This window comes from Muscardinus avellanarius (genome assembly GCF_963383645.1).
Source record: "Muscardinus avellanarius genome assembly, chromosome: 18".
Taxonomy (NCBI): Eukaryota; Metazoa; Chordata; class Mammalia; order Rodentia; family Gliridae; genus Muscardinus; species Muscardinus avellanarius.
The window spans coordinates 16,142,404-16,165,600 of record NC_137804.1 but is presented as its reverse complement, the minus strand read 5'-3'; positions in this window follow the sequence as shown (position 1 = coordinate 16,165,600).

The window sequence follows — 23,197 nt, the reverse complement described above, 5'->3', positions numbered from 1 at the left end:
AATAACAAGACTATAGACTAAAGTATATCCTGATAAAGAGGAGAATTAGCACTAAGATTGCTGTCAAAAATGTAATGTGCTTTATCCTGAAGCTACATCAATGTTTCTCAGTTGTTCTCCTCTTATCATATTGCTGGATTTGAACAAAACAATAGTTTAGCAGAACATCTGCTTTAAATTGTCATTCTGTTTTAAAGGCTGTGTTCAATAAACAGAATAAAAAGCAGAAGGATGGCAGAAACCGTCACAAGTTAAAGAACACATCGAAACCTCCCTCAGCATGTGCACTATTAAATAGGGCAAGAACAAGTGTCATGGTGTCTAGTGATGCCACATTCTGATTTTACATATGTTAGAAATAGAAATAACAAAATAACTTTTAGAGACCAAGGAAAAAGTAATCACGATTCACTGGGATGGGATGGTTTGGGCCCTCGTCTATCTTAATGAGATGTGAAACAAATATACAGGAACAAATACATCCTCTATTCTCATATCCTAGGTTGAGTTCCTGTTAGGGTTGCTGTATTCTCACCTTTGGGCAGGACCAGGATTCGGTATGTAACGCTCAGATGACCTCAATCATTTTCATTGGTGTTTATATTCATAAGGGGGTTGTAGGCCGAGTCAGTCACGGCACTGCTGAGCTGGGTAATTCCTTATTGTGGGGGGCTGTGTTTTGCATTGTAGGAGGCTGAGCAGCACCGCTGGTCTCTACCCACTACATGCCAGCAAAACTCACAGCCAGCCCTCCTCTCACACCCTCAGCCTGCGACAACCCAGAGTCTCCAGACGTTTCTACAAGTCCCATAGGGGACAAAGCCCTCCCTGGTAAGAAACTTCTGTTCTACCTTGTCAGAAAACATGAATTTTGCTAGTGCTTAATTAATTTCTACACTAAGAGATTGCTAACTGCTGGCATGTAATGGCACCTAATGAGTAAGAGAAAATGTAGAGCTTGCTAGCGACATGTATCATTTTATCATTTATTTCTATTCTAAAGCAATCTAATTGAACTGAAACTTGAATGTTTGCCTCAAAACTAGGGGAAAGAAAATATTCTAAAGCACGACATTCCAAGTACATATTTCTCACGAAATGCCCAACAAATATGAATGTACCAAAAATTTAAGATAATTTTTACAAGCATTTCTAACGATGAAAATAAAGCCCTACATTCCTCTTGTTGGGCCATTGATTTCTTAAAAATGTAGCAAATGAAACTCATAACCTAGGACATGCACAGTACCCTTAGGATTTATCTGAGTATCTTATAATAAGATCACTGTGTTCCATTTTATGGATGTCTCTGAACACAGAGCCAATGCCTTTCAATCTTTAGATATATACTTTCTCCTACTTCACCCATACATGGTATTCTAGTACTGGGTGGAAACATCACTACATAAAACATTGATTTGTTTTTTAGATTAGATCAGCAGTTAAGTCATCTAATTAGGTTGAAATGGTTTGAAAAAGAAGTAGTTCAAGTTCATTTTCTCAGGTTATAGATGACACAGTCATGCATACTTACTACTGCTGCCAAAACCATGAAATCATGAAGAAGGAGCTGATTTACCAATGGGAGTTAGTCGCCCAGTGATGAGAAGTCAGTAGGAGGTTGTTAATGAGTCCATATGACCTGCGACTAGTCAGCAACATGGAAAACCTGTGTCTGACTCTAACCCAGCCTCAACTAAAAAGACTCATTGATCATGGGAAACAAGTGTAAATCAGACAGTTTAAAATACAACTGATGCCAGGTGTGGTGGCGCACGCTTATAATCCCCGTGCTTGGGAGGCGGAGACAGGAGGATCACACTAGTTTGGAGCCAGCCTCGCTGGCTTAAGAGACCCTGTTTCCAAATTTTAAAAAAAGTATAAAATAGGTCTGGGAGTGTAGCCCCAAGGTAGAAGGGTTTCCAGGAACCCCAGTACCACCACTGGGTACTTATTTATTATAAATATACTGAGTACCACCACTGGGTATTTATTATTATAAGTAAGTAAATAAATAATCCAATTGTCACCCAGAGACAAAAGACAAGAGAACAAAGGAATTAGACAAAAAAGACATTTTTTTTTTGGTTTCCTTCAATTACTTTCTATTTAAAACATTTCCCATCTGTCATCAAGAGTTATACTGTTGGCAATAAAAAGTGAAAAGTTAGGGCTTGTAGGATACGTATACATATGTGTACACAGGGCAGTCGGCTTAACATTGAGCTTGTAACCATGTTTAATTGAACAGTGACTATATTCAAGTGGAGTATATAGGATTATGGTATTTCACCTTCCATTCATTTGTAGCAAAATTCTTGTAGGTCACCGTTGATTTAAAAAAACCAAAAATAGGACTTCCACGAAGATGGCAACCGAGAAAAGCAGCGTTTACGAGTCCTGATAAAACTCGATCTCTGTTGCCACAAAATCAGTGCTTTTCATAGCCAGAAAACACAATCAGCAGAGAAATAAAAAATGTAAAAGCAAGGGACAGAGAAAAAACAGACTAGAAGAACAACCAGAGACCAGAAATCAAGCCCACAATGCAGTAGCGGGGCCGCGCCGGCCCCATCTTCCCCCACAGCACTAGGCTCCAGAGAGGAAAGGTAAACAAGGAGCTGAAGTGAGCAGCTGCGGATCATTCGCGTGTAATTCAGCAGTTCTTTCAGCACAAAGAACGTGTAAAACTCTCAGTGGTCAAACTCATCACACCTTCCAGGGACTCAGAATGGAGCTCAAAACCAGAAAAGAAATACACCAGCCTCACAGCTGAGGGCATGGCAGTGGCACCATATTGCCAGCAGCCTCAGTGAGTTCAGCACGCCCGCGGCAGCTCCTGATCACTGCGCACAATAACCGTGAGTGAAATTGCGGCCCCTAAAGGAGAAATCTGTGTACTCCACTCCCAGGGACTTGCACAGATAATCTCCTTGGGTCTGAGATTTTGCAGTCCAACCCAGTGAAGGAGTAGCAGTGGCAGAGATACCACACCTTAGTTGCAGCACCCCACAGGAAAATGCCCAGCCTGGCACCCCCACGGTCTCACGCAGCCTCAATTAACTCCCTGGATCTGATCCTTTGTGATACAACCCAGTAAAGGAGTAGTGGCGGCTGAGATTACCACAGACTCAAGATACAGAGCACCCTAAGTGAAGTTGTAGTGACCCAGGGAAGGTACAAACTTCTGAAATCATGGGAAAGAGGAACAACAATAGAGCAATGAATGCCCACAACCCCATATTATCAGAACCTGATAACACAGAAATTCAGAGATCTCCAGAAGATCAAATCAGGAATATAACTGTAGAAATAATACAGGACCTTCGAAAATAATTTAGAGAGAGTCTAAAATAAATAAAGTATGCAATCATTGAGGTAAAGGCCTCAATTCAAAGTATAAACAATCGATTAGACCACATGGAGAATAGAATCACGCTCCTAGAAGATGATCACTCCATAAACGAACACATAATTTATAACTTAGAAAAAAAAATCAGACAGCAGAAATCTGATATTGAAGAAATTTGGCCCATTTTAAGAGAACTAACCTAAGAATAATCGGAATAGAGGAGGGAAAAGAAGGTGAAACCAAAGTGATCAATAACCTCTTCAAAGAAATAATAGCAGAAAATTTTCCAAACATACAGCAAGAGGTCGATACACTGGTCCAGGAAACTTATAGAACTCCCTTTAGACAGGATCAGAGAAGAGGTTCCCCACGCCACATAATTGTCAAAATGACCAATGTGGAAGCCAAGCAGAGAATCTTAAAGGCAACAAAAACAAAGGGCCAAGTGACATTCAGAGGCAAACCAATTAGAATCACTCCAGACTTCCCAAACCGAGTCATGAGAGCCAGAAGGGCTTGGAGTAACATTCCAAACTCTGAAAGAAAACAACTTCCAGCCCAAAATTTCCTATCCAGCAAAACTACCTATCAAATTAGATGGGGAAATAAGAAGCTTCCATGACAAACGGAAACTGAAGGAATTTATGTCTTCAAAACCAGCACTAGAGAAAATACTCAAAGAGATTAACTACAAAGAAGAAATAGGTAACACACACCAGAACCAGAGAAACAAGATTTTCCATCCAGCAGACAACTAAGATTGGTTATCTGTGGAGATTCATTATTTATGTTAGTCTTTTACCTATCTCTAAATGGTATTGTTTGCTTTTATTGTTGCTAATTTTTAGAATTTCTATTTGGAATATTAATATACCTTCAGATATAGCATTTGGAAATATTTTATCCCATTCTATCAGTAACTTTTAACTCTGTTTACATTGTCTTTGGATGTACAATTTTTTTTTTTAGGAAGTTTGTTTATTCTTTTGTTGCCTGTGCCTTTTAAATCATATCCAAGAAATCACTGCCAATTTCAATGTTGTGAAGTGTTATGACCCAGGTTTTCTTCTAAAAGTTTATAGTCTTAAGATTTACATATAGGTCTTTTATCTATTTTGAGTTAATATTTGTATATGGTGTTAGGTAAGGGTCCAATTTTATTCTTTTTCATGTAATTATTATTTTTCAACAATATTTAGTGAAAAGATATTATTTCCTTCACCCAATGTTCTTGGAAACCTTGTCAAAAGTAACTTGACCATATATGGAAGAATTTATTTCTAGGCTTTTTATTTTACTCCACTGGTTTATATCTGCCTTTATAGCAGTACTACACTGTTTCAATTATTGTAGCTTTATAAGGTTTGAAATCAGAAAATGTACATCTTCTAGCTTTGTTCTTTTTCGAGATTATTTTGGGTATTTAGAGTTCATATTTCATGTTAGGATAGATTTTTTTCTGAAAAAAATATATGATAGTTTCATCTTAAGAAATATATCCTCTGGTAAGAATGAGAGCAAAAAGAAATATTGAAATGTTATCTCTAAGTGATCAAAAGCTTGATATCAGACAAATGAATCTGTTACATGAGATTATCACTGTTAATTTTGGATAAATTGCTATAATATTAGATGTCAACCACTAAGCCAAGCATGGGAAGGAGGGCTGGGGAGGGAATGGTGTGGGGATTGGGTAGGGGCTAACTGGGCGATGTGTGCATGTATGTCTACACAAGTTTTTTTTATCCCATTATGATGTATGAATACAGTGCACCAATAAAAAATTTTAAAAAAGAAAAAAATACTCAAAAAATACCCAAAACACAATTAGCTCTGCAATGTGAATGACAGCTAAATAGAAGGTTGAGTCATACTACAACATATGATAGTTCTAGACACCAGAAATGGGATAGTTTTATTCCTCTAAAACATAAATGCAAGGAAAAACACCCCCTGTGGCCCTAAAGCCAAACCCCACAATTGATCTGTCTGCTCACTTTTTTTTTTTTTTTTTTTTTTTTACAGTACTGGGGATGGAACCCAGGGGCATTATACTTCCGAGCTACACCCCTAGCCCTATTTTCCAGTCTTTTTATCTTTGAAACAGGGTCTCCCTGAGTTGTGAAGGGCCTCACTAATAACTGAAGCTGTCTGCGAACTGTGATCCTCTGGTCTCCACCTCCCAAATGCTGGGATTACAAGCGTGCACCACCATGCCCAGCCTTGCTGCATTTATATTTCTTGTCGAGTTTCATTATCTGGTCTCTCAACCCTTTGGAGAGTTGAGGAGCAATCTGTTGTTACAGGTTGAAAGGAGACCTACAAGAAGGATGTCAAAGTTGGGGGGCAGTCAAGGGTGTGTTGTTGGGAATTAATCTGCTGTCATCTTGGAAGGAAAGACCAAGAACTCTAAGGCAGTCACTTACCTAGGTAGAATATTAGGCTACAGGATCATTGCTGGGGATCGAGTGATCAGAACTATCAGAGAATCACAGAGTTCTGGATAGAAGAGAGTCTCAGAGTCCACCCTGGCCCTCCTTTCTGGCTTCCCAACTCCTTCTTTAATATGTCAGTCAAGTCGTCTTCCTGCTCATGTTTAGCACCCATGGGAAGAGGTAATGTGTTATATTCCTGTTCTTCCAAATAACTAAGAAAGAATAAGATGAGGCTGAGACAGAGCCTTCGGGAAAACTGCAAGAAGCACCCACCCAGCAAGGCACCCATCCATTAATCAACTGAACGCATGTTGGTATCTTCTGGTAGAACTCACGAGTCTTTGTGGGCACCATCCTTCCAGCTTTCCAATCTAGCAATCACAACAACAAAGGAAGTAGAGTTCCCCTCCCACTCATTCTCAGGGAGCACATGCTGGCTCATAAGTTTTACCACCATCTCTTTTAGAGATAGATCTAAGGTGGCCTCTTTGAGTACACATTCTGGAAACGTTCATTGTCAATTTTTAGCACATGTAATTTGTTGGTGTTGCAATTCTAGGGATGAAACCCAGGGCTTATCTATACTAGGCAAGTACCATACCACTCAACTATACCTCTAATGCTGATTAGATTAAAAAAAAAAAAAGACCTGGGGTTAAATCCAAGGACATTTTACCCCTGAGCCACATACCCAGCCTTTTGTTTTGTTTTGCTTTGTTTTCATTTTTTTTTTCTTCTTGAAATAGGATATTGCTGGGTTGCTGAGCGTCTCCCCAAGTGGCTGAGGCTGTCCTTGAACCTGTGATCCTCCTGTCAGCTTCCCAAGTGCCATGGAGCCCAGTCCCATTAGTTTAATTTTAAGGCTACAAATCAAAAGAGCCCACTTCCTTATCCCTTCTGAAACCAAAAAGAGTTAGCTACTTGATTATTTTCGGTCAAAAAGAAAAGTTAAATTGCATTTAAGAGCCCCTGGTCAAAAAGATAAGAATAAAAATGATACATTTTAGGAGAGCTTTCATAAAAAATGGGTTAAAATGAGAAAATGTCCCATGCACAAGTAAAACTGTCTGCTTCACCTGTGTGGAAAATTCAATTGCACAAATTCCTCATCCCTTAATCATATCAGTTACAGGAAGTGACTGTAAAATAGTGGTTCTCAGTATGTGGACGCCAAACCAGCAGCATCATATCATCTGTGAACCTGTTAGAAATATAGGTTGCTGAGCTTGGCATGGTGGCACACACCTGCGATTCCAGTACTTGGGAAGCTGAGATAGGAGGTTCTCAGGTTTGAGGACAGGCTCAGCATATAGTGAGAATCTCTCATTATTATAACAAGACTCTGTTTAAAAATTTTTTAAAAGTTGGGCTGGGGTAATAGCTAGAAGGTAGAATTCCCCTGGGTTCAGTCACCAGTACCAGCTAGGGAAAAAAAAAAAAAAGGAAATATAGATTATTAGCCGGATGTGATGGCACACACCTGTACTGCTACTGAAACTGAGACAGAAGGGTCACATTGGTACTCAAAGTGTGGTCACCAGGCCAGCCTCAGTAACTTGGACCCTATTTTGAAATAAAAGAAATAAAAGAGGGCTGGAGTGTAGCTTGAAAATAGAATGTCCCTAAGTTTGATCCCCAGCACCTATCTATCTATCCTCTATCTATCTATCTATCCTCTATCTATCTATCTATCTATCTATCCTCTATCATCTATATCTATCACCTATCTACTTATCTATCATATATCTATATCATGTATCTATCATCTATACCTACCTATCATCTATATCCATCTATCCTCTATCTATCTATCTATCTATCTATCTATCTATCTATCTATCATCTATATCATCTATATCTATCATCTATTTATCTATTATCTATTTATATCTATCTATCATCTACCTATCTATCATATCTATCTATTTATCTATCTACTATCTATCTAATCTTTTATCCATGTGGTTGTTGGGAGAGAGATGTGTTCAAGATGGAGTCATTCTGCTTGTCTCTTTCCGTTTTTACTAATCTCAGTACTAGGAGTTCTTCTCTACATCTGGTTATAAAACAAAACAGTCCCCCTCCGTCCACCCACCTTCTCATTCTTACAGCTCCGTTGTCCAGCCTTCAGGTCTCCCTTCTTGGCCTTCTCCCATCTGCTCAGGAAGCCTGGCTTGCCAAGCACTGAAGGCGCATTGATTTTAGAGTTGCTGCTACAAAGCTGAACTGAGAAAGGGGGCTGTTGATCTGACTCTCCAGCAGCACTCAAAAGGCAGAGGATAAGTGCTTGGATCAGCTGTGAGACAGTGTAGTATCTCAGATAAATGAGTTGCTTTTTGTGCCTTTTTTTTTTTTTTTTGAAAACTCAGCATGTACGAGGTTATTTCCAGTAAAAACTTTTCACATTCCAATCAACTTAACATCTGAAATGCAACCCCAGTGTAAATTAGAAACAGCCCATGTTGTGTTCCAATATAATTATAATCCCACTTCTCTATAGCACCTTTTAAAAAAGTGTTTGAATGTTTACTCAGAGTAAAGTGGCTTTCCTTACAGCGAGCTGATACAACGCCTTCACAGTAGGCACACAGACTTGATAAGCAGAGATAATATGGGAACTCTCAGGGACTATAAAGTCATGTAAATTAGAATATGCTTTTAAAGCTTAAATTTGGGTTAATGATTAAGCATTATGATAATAACATTCTACTTTCACAGAAGCCAATTCTCACGTAACTTTTCAGAATTTGGTTAGTGTAGTATGGATGTCTATCACTACCGCTATGATTGACATTATGATGTTAGACTATAATGCACCAATAAAGGTATAAAAAACAAATGAAATTAAAATTACCCTTATGAAAGAAATTGGTTAGTCTCTATAATGATGAGCTGTGTATATGTTTGCCTGGGTCATGGTGGATCTAGACGGTAAACAGTTCGGAAATTGTTGCTATGTGACTCATAAGTAATATGGACTGCACAGACCTGTCACATTCCCAAAGAAAAGTACTTCAAGCCCAGCGTGGTGGCGCACGCTTGTAATCCCCGCGCTTGGGAGGCTGAGACAGGAGGATCGCGCAGGTTCGAAGCCAGCCTCGGCTACTTAGTGAGGCTCTCAGCAGCTTAGTGAAGACCCTGTTTCCAAATAAAATAGAAAATAGGTCTGGGAGTATAGCCTGAAGGTAGAAAGCCTCTGGGTTCCACCCCCAGTACCACACAAAATAAATAAATAAATAAGAAAGAAAGAAAGAAAGAAAGAAAGAAAGAAAGAAAGAGAAAGAAAGAGAGAAAGAAAAGTACTTCAGAATTTCATATCTGGAAACAAACCCAGTCTGTTCGCTATAAAATGTATGCACACACAAGTGTGCTCTAGCACCCACAAACACAGCTTGGATTCTAAATATCTTCTTCGAAGCTCCAGGATCCTCAAGGTAAGAGGCTGGCTTTTTATGTTTTAACTTCTCTTATTATGCAAATACATTTTCTTGCCTTAATAAATGTTTGCTGAACCGAATACCACACCTTAACTACATATATCTGGAATTTCTGTTGTGAACTTTATTTAATGGGAAATGGAAAAGATTTGTGGGTTTCGTGGGACTATAATTTTCAATCTCCTGATTTTGTGATTTTTAAGGGGCTGGCTGCAATGTCATAGAGTCTTTTGATTGTATTTCTTTAGTACCAAAAAAAAAAAAAATCAGAATGAATTGTGATTGAGCCACTAAACCCAGTTGCTTGCATATGTAATAGGGATTCTAAATTACACATAAACACAGCTGCAGTTTTTAGTCTGAAGGCCTCGAGAAGCATGCGGACTGGCGGGGTATTTAGAGCTCTGAATTTAAGTGCATTATTATGAGCTGCGATAGACAATCATCCCGCCTTATTTAAATCTCTGGGCAACTATAAAACTAGAGTGAGTCAAGTTTCTTATCTAATCTGAACAAGCCAGTTTAGCTTATATGTTAAAAGTTGACAAATTGTACTTGACGGCATGTTATTGGCTGCTGTGTTTATGGAGTTACCAGAAGGTTAATAGTTTAACAACAGTTTATATTTAAATGACCTCATTGCAAAGATTATTTCAAAACTCATACAAATGGATATAAATTGTGATTTCTTACAGGGCAAATAGTCCCATGGAGGAAAACGGACAAAAATATTTACATCTCTATTTATTTTGTATACACACACACACACACACACACACACACACACAAACACACATGAACACACACACACACAGCCAGGCACATGCCTATGATCCCAGAGCTTGAGAGGCTGAGACAGGAGGATCATAGGTTAAAGGTTAGCATATAGTGATTTAGGGAGACCGTGTTCTGAAAATAAAAGAGTAAAAAAAGACCTGTGGGTGTGGTTCATAGGTAAATAGCCCCTGAGTTTAATTCTCAATATAAATAAACCAGTCTTACACACACACACACACACACACACACACACACACACACACACACAGCATTGTGCCTTTTTGCTTAAAAGACAGTGAGGAAGGGTCAATTTGAGAATACTCTTTTTTGCTAATTTTCTAATCACTCATTTGGAAAAGATAACTAAAGAACTTTCCATCAGTGATTTAGTTAATCACTGATGGAAAGCAGAATTTTATTTTATACCTCTAGTTTTTTTTATAACTCTTCTCTAGCAAAAAATCAAATCAGGTTTTACATATTACATGGAATGGAAAATATCACTGTATCTTAATTAATTCAATAGAAAATTGGAATTGGAATCCAAGTTAGCATCTGACCACTTCTTCCCCTAAGGCTGTCAAGATTTAGGAAGAAAGCCAGGCAGGGTGGTGCACACCTGTAATCCCAGTACTTGCGAGGCTGAAACAGGAGGGTTGCAGGTTCCAGGACAGCCTCAGCAATTTAGCGAGACTCTTGCCAACCTAGTAGGATCATCTCTCAAAAATAAATAAAATAGGGCTGAGGATGATCTCAGTGGTAGAATACTCCTAGGTCCAATCTCCAGTACCCCCCCAAAATCCAGGGAGACAATAGTGACAAATGTCAAACTGAATACCTGCATTATAAATTGTGTATTTTATGCCTCCAATCCTAGTACTTGGGAAGCTGAGACAGGAGGATGGCAGGTTTGTGGCCAGCCTCAGCAACTTGGTGAGACCTCGTTTCAATATAAAAATAAAATAGGACTGGAGGTATAGCTCAGAAGAAGTAGAATGACCCTGAGTTCAATCCCCAGTATCAAAAAATAAGTAAATATTTTACTTGCAATACAACCCCAGCAAATAATTAATTCAGGCTTTTTTCCTGCAGGTAACAAATATTGCTATGAGTTATACTTTTGAACGAGAGAAAAAAAAAAGTGTTCTTATTTAAGCAATGGTTAAATTTTCCCCTATTACTCTTAATCAAACCCAACCCTGTCTACTGGGACACCAGAGCCTGGCACCTGGCTGGCAGTTAGGGCGACTCTCGGATGCCTTTGCCTTTCCTATAACCAACTCGGCCCTGAGTCTTACCAGTTTTATCTCCCGACATCTCTAAACATGTACACGTGATCTCATTTCCTTCTACCCATGTGGACTGAAGTTCTTGTCCTGTCTTGCCTAGATTGTGCCAACACCTCTACCTGTAGCTTTGCTTTCCATCATTTCAGTCAACCTGGATCTGAAAATTTTAGATAGAAAGTTCTAGAAGGGCCGGGCGTGGTGGCGCACGCTTGTAATCCCCGCGCTTGGGAGGCAGAGACAGGAGGATCACGCAAGTTCGAAGCCAGCCGCACTGGCTTAGGAGACCCTGTTTCCAAATAAAAATGTAAAAATAGGTCTGGGAGTGTAGCCCGGAGGTAGAAGGGTTTTCAGGAACCCCAGTACCACCAAAAAAAAAAAAAAAAAAAAAAAAAAAAAAAAAAAAAAAAGAAAGAAAAGAAAAGAAAAGAAAGGAAGAAAGAAGGTTCTAGAAATAATTCCTGAGTTTTAACTGGTGGTCATTCAGAGTGGCAGGTTGAAATCTCTCCTGGTTCCACTCCTTCCTGCCTTAGACGAGACTCATCCTTTGTCCAGCATATACACACTGCTAGTCATTCAGTAACTGCCTTGGTTACCAGATTTACTGTCATGGTGCCTCAGTTCCTGTGTTCAGGTTACCCTTATTTCACTTAATAATGGCCCCAAAGTGTAAGACTAGTGATTCTGACAACCTTATTCCCTTATATTGTTATAATTGTTCTATTATATTACTTTTTTTTTTTTGCCGTACTAGGGATTGAACCCAGGGGCATTCTACCTCCGAGCTACACCCCCAGTCCTATATTTTATTCTTTATTTTGAAACAGGGTCTCACTGAGTTGCAAAGGACCTCGCTAAGTAGTAGCCCAGGCTGTCTTTGAACCGTGACCCTCCTGTCTTAGCCTCCCAAATGCTGGGATTATAAGCATGAGTCACCATGCCCGGCAAGTACTAGTTAGTTAGTTAGTTAGTTTGTTTTTGTGGCACTGGGGATGGAAACCAGAGAAATTCTACCTCTGAGCTACGTCCCTGGCTCTATTCTTTTTATTCTTTTTTTTTTTTTTTTTTTGGCAGTACTGGAGATGGAACCCAGGGCCATTGTATTGTGTTTAAAATTTTAGGTTAAAGTTTTATAACAGAGTGTGCTATGAGAGGGCAGTGCGGTGTAGTTGCTAAGAAATTGCTTAAACTAATAATGTTGATCAATAATATTGTGTGTAATAATTATAAGTCAATAATAGTCAAAATCTTAATAAGTTTGTGGTAATTAATGATTAAATAGTTACAAGAGTATTTTTTTTTTAAGTTAAATAGTCCTAAATAAGTTTAAACTTTAAGTCTACCTATAAGTTAAGGTCATCTGCCCTAGTTAAGGTCATCCGCCCTAGCTAAGAGCATACCATAGATAAGAAACCCCCTACCCCTTCCCTGTTATCTTAAAAGCCCTAGCTAAGGGCATCCGCCCTAGCTAAACCCCCTACCCCTACCCTATTATCTTAAAAACCTTCAGTACAAGTTACCTTATTGGATGGAAGCTGTAAATTCAAAAAGCATCATCAATGATGTAACAGAATGACTTGCAAAATGTTGTACAACTGTATAAAAATTCCCCCCAAATGGCGATCGGGGCCCATGCCATTTCTGCTGTGCCAGAGGTGCTTGGGTCCAGGTTCGAACCTGTAATAGTGTGGCTTGACGGACTAATAATTGGCTGTGGACAGTTATGCTCGCTACAACTGTACCTCTGAGCTACACCCCCAGCCCTATTTTTTAGTCTTTTTATTTTTGAAAAAGGGTCTGAGTTGTGAAGGGCCTCCCTAAGTAACTGAGGCTGTTCCCGAACTGTGATCCTTCTCCAATCTCTGCCTCCAGAATGCTGGGGTTAAAAGCATGCGCCACCACACCCGGCTCTATTTATTATTTTTATTTTTTATTTTTTGAAACAAGGTCTCACAAAATTGCAAAGGGCCTCACTAAGTAGCTGAAGCTGGCTGTGAACCTCGGTCCTCCTGTTTCTGCCTCCCATGCTTGGCTTATTAATATTATTTTTAATATCTCTCTCTCTCTCTCTCTCTCTCTCTCTCTCTCTCTCTCTCTCTCGATACTGGGGATGGAACCCAGTGACATTCTGTCTCCGAGCCACATCCCCCAGCCCAATTTTTTATTTTGAAACAGGGGCTCACTGAGTTGCAGAGTAGTAGCTGAGGCTGTCTGTGAACCACGATCCTCCTGTTTCAGCCTCCCAAATGCTGGGATTACAAGTGTGTGCCACCCCGCCTGGCTTGTTTTTAATCTCTAACTGTGCATAATATATAAATTAAACTTTATCATAGGTGGGTATGCATAGAAAAAGTAACTTTGATTTAATAATATACATTTTCTAATAATATACATTTAGATTATCTCACTGTAAAAGTGTATCTGGGGGTTGGTACTAACTGAGATGTCAGGCATCCACTGGGTGGGGGTGGGGGCCTTAGAACCCGCACTGTGTGGATAAGGGAGGACCACTCTAAAGTCTTCTGTGTGGTCTTCCAGAGCTTATCTCCTTCTATCTAAAATGTGCTTTTTGTTTCTTTTAGGAGAAAGACCCCAAGCCTTGGCAAAGCCTGCCTTCTTCTCTGGCCTCCTAGCACACCATTTTCAGGCTTGCTGCCTGAGCTCCCTGTTTCTAACCACCTCCATTGAACTCACTTCTAGGAATCCCTGGGCCTCACTCAGCACGCCCTCAGGAAAGACTTCCTCTCTGCAGCAAACCTCCCATGTCCTCTTCCAGAGCTGCCTACTCCTCTGCGTCTGTACTTAGCACAGACTAAGTGCTAAGTCTCCCACTAAACTTCGTTTCTCCCTGGATGGTGGGCCTAAGAAGGCAGGCTCTGTGAACGATTTACACATCCTTATGTCCCCAGTGACCCCAGGGATGCTTAATCTTTTTCTGAATGTACTGCAAAAGCCACGGCTAGATTTGGAAAATCAGTGGACTGGCACTGACTACCGTGTAACAGAAAAAAACAAAAAACAAAAAACAAAAAACAACAACAACAGGTGTCATGGTGCATACTTATAATCCCTGTATTTGGGATGCTGAGACAGGAGGATCACAGATCTGAGGCCAGCACTTGGTAATTTATAGCAAGACCTTGTTTTGAAATAAAATAAATAAATAAAATGTCTGGGGGGGCATTGCTCAGAATGCCCCTGGGTTCAATCCCTAGTAACACACACACACACACACACACACACACACACACACACACACACAATGTGAGAGAGAGGATTTCAAATAAAATATATTTTATGTTAATCTTAGAATAGCCATAAACTCATTGGATTAATAAAATGCTAAAATAATCTTACTTATACTATTAGATGGACAAAGGGGTTAAACCCAATTGCCTCCCAATCACTTCCTGGACCTGAAATTTAATAATTAGACCAGCATCCCTCAAACTGATTTCGAGATCCAGGGTCCCTAACACTATTTCCAGAGATCCAGGAGATCCTCCTCTTTCCAGTCTGGATGAGGCTGAGTTTTCTTTCTGTACTTCAACCCAAACAACACGCTGCACCAAATTGAGCGCAGAAGCAGTTATGAGGCTCCAGCTGTCTCACTATTAAACGAGGCATTCAAGAAATTCTCCAAAATGTAAAAACAATGGCATTCTTTTCATTACTAGTTTTCTTTTGGAACACATAGTCACGTTTAATAAAAAAATATGTTTCTTATTTTACCATGTAATGGCTTATCACTGTTGCTTTTCAATGGGTTAGTAAAAAAATTTTCTCATTTCCCATTTTCTATTGTTGATGCTATTGGTAAATAGAATCTGCAGGATCAACGCTCTCTGGGGCGCTCGACGCTGTCTGTGCATGTGGAGTTATCCTGAGATTAGCCCTTTTATAAACGGTGACACTGAACAATGATTCTTTGATTTAAGGCTTGATCTTCTAACCTTGCAAAGAAGTAGGAATGCGGCAATAGGAAGGGTAGAGACTTTTTTTTTGGCGGATCTGGGGATGGAACCCAGGAGAATTCGACCTCCGAGCTACATCCCCTGCCCTGTGTTTTCTTTATTTTGAAACCAGGTCTCACTGAATTGCAGAGGGCCTCACTAAGTAGCTAAGGCTGTCCGTGAACCACGATCCTCCGGTCTCAGCCTCACGAATGCTGGGATTACAGGCGTGTGCACCACGCCCGGCTTGTGTAGACTTTTGACCTTAGTGAGTATGGGCTATAAAGCAGGTGTTACCACCAATTGACTATATGAACTTGGGCTTGTCAGCTAACTTCTGAGAACCTATTTTCTCTTTTCTAGTCTTTGGATAAAAACCCAAACAAACAAAATCCCAAAAGAACGCTCAATAGATTATTTTGAGAATAAAAGAAAAAGATACAAAAACACCCAGGTAGCACTACATACAATAATCCTGTGTTTGATATGCAGAAATATTACCTTTTATTATCAACTACACATTGGAATGAGTTTGCTAATTTTTTTCTTCTTTTAAACAGTTTTTAAGAGTGGGGATGGAACTGGGCGTGGTGGTTCATGCTTTTAATCCCAGCATTTAAAATGCTGAGACAGGAGGATCACAGTTCCTGGCCAGCCTCATCTACTTAGGCCCTTTGCAATTCAGTGAGACCCTTTTTCAAAATAAAGAATAAACTGTGCATGGTGGCGCACACCTGCAATCCCAGTATTTGGGAGGCTGAGACAGGAGGATCATATGGGTTCGAAGCCAGCCTTAGCTACTTAGTGAGGCTCTCTGCACCTTAGTGAGACCCTGTTTCCAAATAAAAATATAAAATAGGACTGGGAGTGTAGTCCAGAGGTAGAAGACCCCTGGGTTCCATCCCCGTACCACACACACACACACACACACACACACACGAATAAAAAATAGGGCTGGGGTGTAGCCTGGGGGTAAAATGCCCCTGGGTTCCATCCCCAGTACTTAAACAAACAAACAAACAAACAAACAAGAGTGGGGAGGGGAGATGCAGTCATGTGTGGTAAAATCTCAGTAACTAGCTCCCAATTTTCTCTTTGGTTGGATTGATTCTTTGGAGCCACCGAGAGACACCACGAAGACTTGTACGTCCAAGTTATCTGCCATAGATTCTCAAAATTCTATCAGTCCAGTGATAGAACCTGGGGAGACATATTGCCTGGGGAGACTAGTGAAGATGAAGGATCCGACCTACTAATGTAGCTGAGGTGTCACCAGGGAACAGGTATCACGATGATGCTGAAATGATGTTAGGGGCAGAGGATCTCCATGTGTGGTCCCCAGGTGAGCAGCACGGTAACACCTGGCTGTTAGGAATACAGATTATCAGATCCCAGCCCTACTGAACTGTCAACCCTGGGGGTGAGGACCAGCAACGGAGTTACAACAAGCCCGTAAGGAAAGTCGGAGCTCACAGGAGGCAGGAAGACTGAGGTGTTTTGGAGCATGGAGTGTCGTGGGCATTTTGGACACCCCGGGTATCCAAGATGAACTGATACTGGGTAGAGTAGATGCCTTTGGCCGGTACATCCATCCCGTGCCCTCTGTGGTAGATCGGTGGCTAAGGACCCATAGATGTCCCCTTTTCTAGAGAAGGTCCAGGGCTGCTTCACAGTGGGTTCGAACGCCTTTCCATTTGCTTCCAGAAAACCTGAGACCCTGGCTTTTACAACTAGATGATTTTTGGGTGTGTATCTAACCTCCCCAATTCCTAATTCCTGACTTTAGGTGAGTTGGATATCTCCCAAGGTATCTCTTTCCAGTGTGTGAGATGGAGCCAACGAGGTCCTGTAGAGTCCCAGTTCTCAGCGCAGAGCCTGGAGGGTGTTGTGACCTGCCCAGAGCCTCCTCTCTTTCACTTGCTGTCTCATAAAAAAAAAAAAAAAAAAAAAAAAAAAACCTTAGTTTTTTATGCTGTCTGTTTCAGTTGTCAGGACTACCTGTGTGTCTAATACCAAGCTGTCTCATCAATGCCTGGAAGTCAGAATATTTTTTTCCCCCAAGTGGTGCAGCTCTGGGCAAATTGTGGAGTTCAGGCAGAAAGCAGAGGGAACGCTAATTACACAATGGAGGGTGGGAAGACCCTGGGAGAGAAGTGTGTGGGAGTTCAGAGGCCTAGGACAGGGCGTTCCCACCAGGGGCTTTCTGGGGACTTTCCCTGCTCTCCAGCCTAACAGCGATTGTCAAAACTGTGGGATCAGCAACCTGGCTCTCTGCACATCTGGGGAACCCGGTACACTGAGAAGCAGAAGAAGAATGTTAGAGCAACTGCGTGCCCCTGGTCTGTCCCCACCTGGAGTTCCTGCTGGTCTTTGAGGACTGGACTCAGTATTCACATGGACCCCGAGGGGCCTCCTCTGAGCAGCCTGTTTCAGTTCCTTGACCGAGTTTTATAGTTCTCCTAGCATTTACTACCTAGCTGTCTGTTGATGAGCATGCCCTGTCTCCCCTGCCAGGACTCCTTGAGCTGAGTTGCCCTGTGTCCCTGCTCACTGTGCTAGCCCCAGCACATACTAGGTCCTTAATAATTACTTGAGCTCAGAGTCACCGGAGTTCTGGAACATTGACAGTGAGAAGTAAATGGGCCCCACACTTTGGAAATCTCTTTGGCCTCATCTGCTAAACCTGGGCAGATGCCTTTCTATGACCCAGCAATTCCATTTCTATGTATTTATCCATAGAAATGCAAATGTCCCCCAAAGGTTATGTACTAGAATGTTCACTCCAGCACTAAATGCAGCAATCACAAAATTAGAAGCTACCCTATTTTTCACCAAAACAGGAGGGATTAAACAAGTTGTGGAAGAGTCGCCCAAAGAAATACTGTTACAGCCATGAGAACCAGGCATCTTCAAAGCCAGGCAAAAACATGGATACATCACACTAAACATGCAGTTGGAACCAACCATGAGTGTATCCTATGATTCCCTGCACCTAAAGCACTAACCTAGGCCAACCTGGCCTTGGGGTTACAAGCCCGGATAGCGGGTCCTGATGGGTAAATGGGGTAGTAGTGTCTGGAGAGAGTTGAGTGGGAAGAGAGTTGAGCGGGAAAGAGCAGGCCGATCTGTTTTCTTTGCTAAAAAAAAAAAAAAAAAAAAAATAGCAAGGAGGAGCAGAGATGCTGGCTAATGCCTATAATCCCAGTACTTGGGAGGCTGAGACAGGAGGATGGCAGGTTCCTGGCCAGCCTCAGCAATTTAGTAAAGCCGTTTCGGGACATAGTAGGGAGACCCTGTTTTAATGGAGGAGGAGGAGGAGGAGGAGGAGAGGAAAAAGGAAAAAAAAAGAAACAAGAAACAAAAAGAAAAAGAAGAAAGAAGAAGCCGGGTGTGGTGCCACATGCTTGTAATCCCAGCATTTGGAGGTACGAGGAGGATAATGGTTGGCAGACAGCCTCAGCTACTTACCAAGGCCCTTCGCAACTCAGTGAGACTCTGTTTCAAAAAATTAAAAAAATACAAAATAGGACCAGGGTGTAGCTTGGAGGAGGTAGAATGCCCCTGGGTTCCATCCCCAGTATCGCCAAAGGGGGGTGGGGGTGGGGTGGGGGTGTAGTTCAGAGGGTAGAATGCCCCTGGTTCGATCCCCAGCAACACACCCAGTAAATACATAAATAAATTTAAATAAATGAATAGTTCCGCAGGTGTAGTGGTATAGTTCAGAGGTAGAACTCCCTGGGGTTCAATTCCCCCTCCAGCCTTGCGCCCTGTGGAGGAGGCGCCAGTTCTGGAGTGGTCAAGTGGGGAGCCGGGGCTGGCAACCAGGGAGGACGCGAGCGGGGCCTGGGGAGTCCTCCAGGAGCACAGAAGCAGGGCGAGGGGGCTGGGGTTCCTGGGAGCCGGGTTCCCGGGGAAGGGTCCAGGGTGGGACTTGTGGAGCCCAAAGCCCGGGGCAGGAAGAGCAGAAGAGACAGCGCTCCCTCCAGACCCTGCCCGGTATTGGAGGAGAAGAAGATGGGGACTCAGGGAGCTGGGGTGCAGGGAGGGAAGTGGCCTGAGTCCTTGGAACAGGGCGCAGGGACGGGCAAGAGGAGAGAGGAGAGGTGGGGGTTAGATATTTGAACCCCGCAGCGGACAGCCGCGCTGAGACGCTGGGCGGCGGGGTGGACAAAAGTTGCTTTGACCTCCTGGCTCTAAGGCAAGCGTGGCGTCTAAAGCTGCGCGTTGGTATTTTCAGCAGACCTGTTTCCTATCCCCCAGAACCGCACCCCAGCCCTCCGTTTATCAGATCACCTGGCCTTTGCATTGCCTGGCGCAGGAGGGGGCGACAAAACCCTTCTTCCTCCGGTGAGGTGCCAGCTTGCACTCCTGTTCCAAGCCTCCTCTGAGATGCAGGGAGGAGACTGGGGTTGGAGTCAGGCGCTGGGGTGGGGTGGAAGGTGGCCTGAGCCAGTGCCTTCAGAATGACACACCCCACATTTCTTCTGGGGAGGATAGAAATTTCCCTTCTCCTTCACCACCGCCCCCCTGCTGGGGTAGAGCCTAGGAGGGTAGATTGTCCAGCAAGATGTCTGGGTCAGCTCTGGACACTAGGACCAATGAATGACCTCTTAATTTCCCAGTTACCTTAGAAGAGGGAATCTATTTTGAATTTCCTGAAGTGTCTTTAAGTGTGTGTGTGTGTGTGTGTGTGTGTGTGTGTGTGTGTCTGAGGATGGAACCCAGGGGCATTCGACCTCTGAGCTATACCCCAGCCCTATTTTGTATTCTTTATTTTGAAACAGGGTCTCACTAAGTAGCTGAGGCTGTCCGCGAACCGTGATCCTCCTGCCTCAGCCTCTCGAATGCTGAGATTACAAGTGTGCGCCACCACGCCCGGCTTGATTTTAATTTTTACCTGGGTAGCTAGTGTTAATTTATGAAATCACCAAAGACTTCAGGGGGATTTCACAACCACACCAGATGCAGTTCATAGGTTTTTGTCCTCAAAGGCCAGTGTCAGCTAGTTTTCAAAAACCAGTAATAAGTTTTAGTAGTCCTGGAAAGGGAAGGTAGAAGAGAACAAGTTTTAGCTGGACTTGGTGGCAAACACCTGTTAATTCCAGTATTTGGGAGGCTGAAACAGGAGAATGGCAGGTTTGAAGCCAGGTTTAGCAATTTAACCATGACCCTGTCTTAAAAAAATATATAGCTGGGCGTGGTGGCACATACTTGTATTCCCAGTACTTGGGAGGCTGAGACAGGAAGACTGCAGGTTCACGGCCAGCCTAAGCTGCTTAGTGAGGCCTTCGGCAACTCAGTGAGACTCTGTTTTAAAATAAAGAATAAGCCGGGAGTGGTGGCACACGCTCATAATCCCTGCGCTTGGGAGGCGGAGACAGGAGGATTGTGCAGGTTCGAAGCCAGCCTTGCTGGCTTAAGAGACCCTGTTTCCAAATAAAAATATAAAAAAATAGGTGTCTGGGAGTGTACCCTGGAGGTAGAAGGGTTTCCAGGAACCCCAGTACCACCAAAATAAATAAAGAAAGAAGGAAATAAAGAAAGAATAAAAAAATAGGGCTGGAGGTGTCGCTCGTAGATAGAATGCCTCTGTGTTCCATCTCCACCACTGCATAAGTAAAGAAATAAATAAGATAAAATAAAAATATAAAATGGCTGAGAGTGTAGCTCAGAAATATAATGCCCTGGGTTCAATTTCCAGTGGGGGAAAAAAAGAAGGAAAGAAAAAAATAGAAAAACACACCCCTTCCAGTTTTACCCATTTCCTTTACTTGGTCCTATTTTTTTTCTTGGCGCAAAAAACACCTGTATCAAATACTCAGCTTTTCCCCTTAATTGCAAGTTAAAATAACTGAACACGTTGAAACACCGTCTAGAAGCTGTTATACTGCTATAAAAAGAAGGGCACCGGACTGATTTTAGGGAGATCGGATACCCCCTGCACATTCACCATCAAGTGATCCTATTTTTCTGCCCGTTTCTTCAGTAGAGTGTGGGAATTATTATAGATAACCTCAGATCTCCAAGCTTCCTGGAGGGGAGATTAAAATTTTTGATTCCAGTAAATGTCCATTTTATTGGAATTGGCCATCATACCATTTGCCGAAAGGCACTGTCTTTAATTCCCTCCTTGTTTTGAGCTGAGGATCAATTTTATTTTTCAGTACTGAAGACTGGGGCATTCTACCTCCGAGCTATACCCTTAGCCTTATTTATTTATTTATATTTATATTTATTTTTGCGGTACTGGGGATGGAACCCAGGGGCATTCTACCTCCTCCGACTACACCCTCAGACCTTTTTTTTTTTATTATTATTATTCTTTATTTTGAAACAGGGTCTCACTGCATTTCAAACGGCCTCAAGTAGCTGAGGCTGTCTGCAACCAAACCGTCATTCTCCTGGCCCAGCCTCCCAAGTGCTGGGATTATAAGCGTGCTCCACCACGCCCGGCTCTATTTTTTATTCTTTATTTTGAAACAGGATCTCACTAAGTCGCAGAGGGCCTCGCTAGCTGAGGCTGGCCGTCAACCTATGATCCTCCTCTCTCGGCCTCCCCGATACTGGGATGACAAGTGTGTGCCACCAGCCCTGGCTGGAGCAATTGTTTGAACCTACATTTCCTTGCCCTAAAAACCTTTTTCCTCTTTGCTTCTCTCATGATGCACAAAGCAAGCTCGGGGCTGCTAGACAGCAGCCCCTGTGTTTTCAGTGTGTGCCATTTGCAAATGGAATGAGGATTCCAGTGTCAGGGAAGGAAGAATGGCTGCAGGATTCTTGGACCAGAGAATCTCACACTTCTCTTTCCATTTTCGCTCTCATTAGCACACAAGTTTTAAAAAGTTGGCCTGGGCACAGCAACACTTTCACACATTCAGACTAAAATCCATGCTAATCTTTCCCACGGGATGGAATTCAGTTGAATTGACATTCTAATAAAATACTGGCGAGGACACAGTCACAGCTTCCCTGCGATGCATAATTAAAATAGCACTATGCGGTTGCTTACGCTTCAGATAATGGCTTCCTACATATTGTTGGTGGTGAAATTTCAAGGTTTTCATTCCTGGATGTTAATTACAGCGTTTTAGAGCTACTCTTTTCTTTCTTTCTTTCTTTCTTTCTTTCTTTCTTTCTTTCTTTCTTTCTTTTTTTTTAAGCAAAGTGAGTTGTGGTCTTCCTTTGTCATTGCTAATGCACGTAAGCCTCAGTTTGCTTTCAGGTTGGTGTGGGGTGGTTACTTAACGGATTCCTATCTGCCTTCAAATTTGCATTTTTCTGGTGGGACCTGAGTCTCCTTCGCCATCATGACATACTGACACAGATAGACATTGGTTTGGGGGCAGGTGGAATCTCCCATAGATGACATTTCCTGGAAAGCTTAACTATTTTTTTTTAGAAGATTAAAGGACAGGCAGATTTGCCTAGGATAGTGAAACCCAGGTTTTGCTATTATTTTTTTTGTTGTTCCAAAGTGCTTCATATTGATAAAGCCACCCCTGATTTAGTGGTGTCATTGATAATCCTCTACAGAAATTCTGTCCACATTGTGGGGCTTCATTTTACTGTAATGCTACTACGTGTTTGATATTCTTTAGGTTATGAATTAATCCATAGTCAAACTGAATAATTTCACCATTAATAGTTTTTGTCTTAGGGCCAAGGAGCCCTGGAATTGTGATGAAGGTCCTGGAGAGAAAGAGGGGGCCCTTTTGTGGGTTCCTACGTGTTTTAGGTGAAGCTTTTGTAGGTGTGCACCCCCAATATAATGAGATTATTTTTAGCAGTGCTTTTAAGCTAGGTGTACTTACTCATGAAACATAACATTATTGATACTATACTTTATGATATTAACAATCTCAGACTTGGGAATAAGGTCTGTGTCACAGAGCACCTGAGCAAGTGGGTGAAGCCTATTACTGTGGCAGGGAAGGGCCAAGTCCTTTATTGGAGTTCA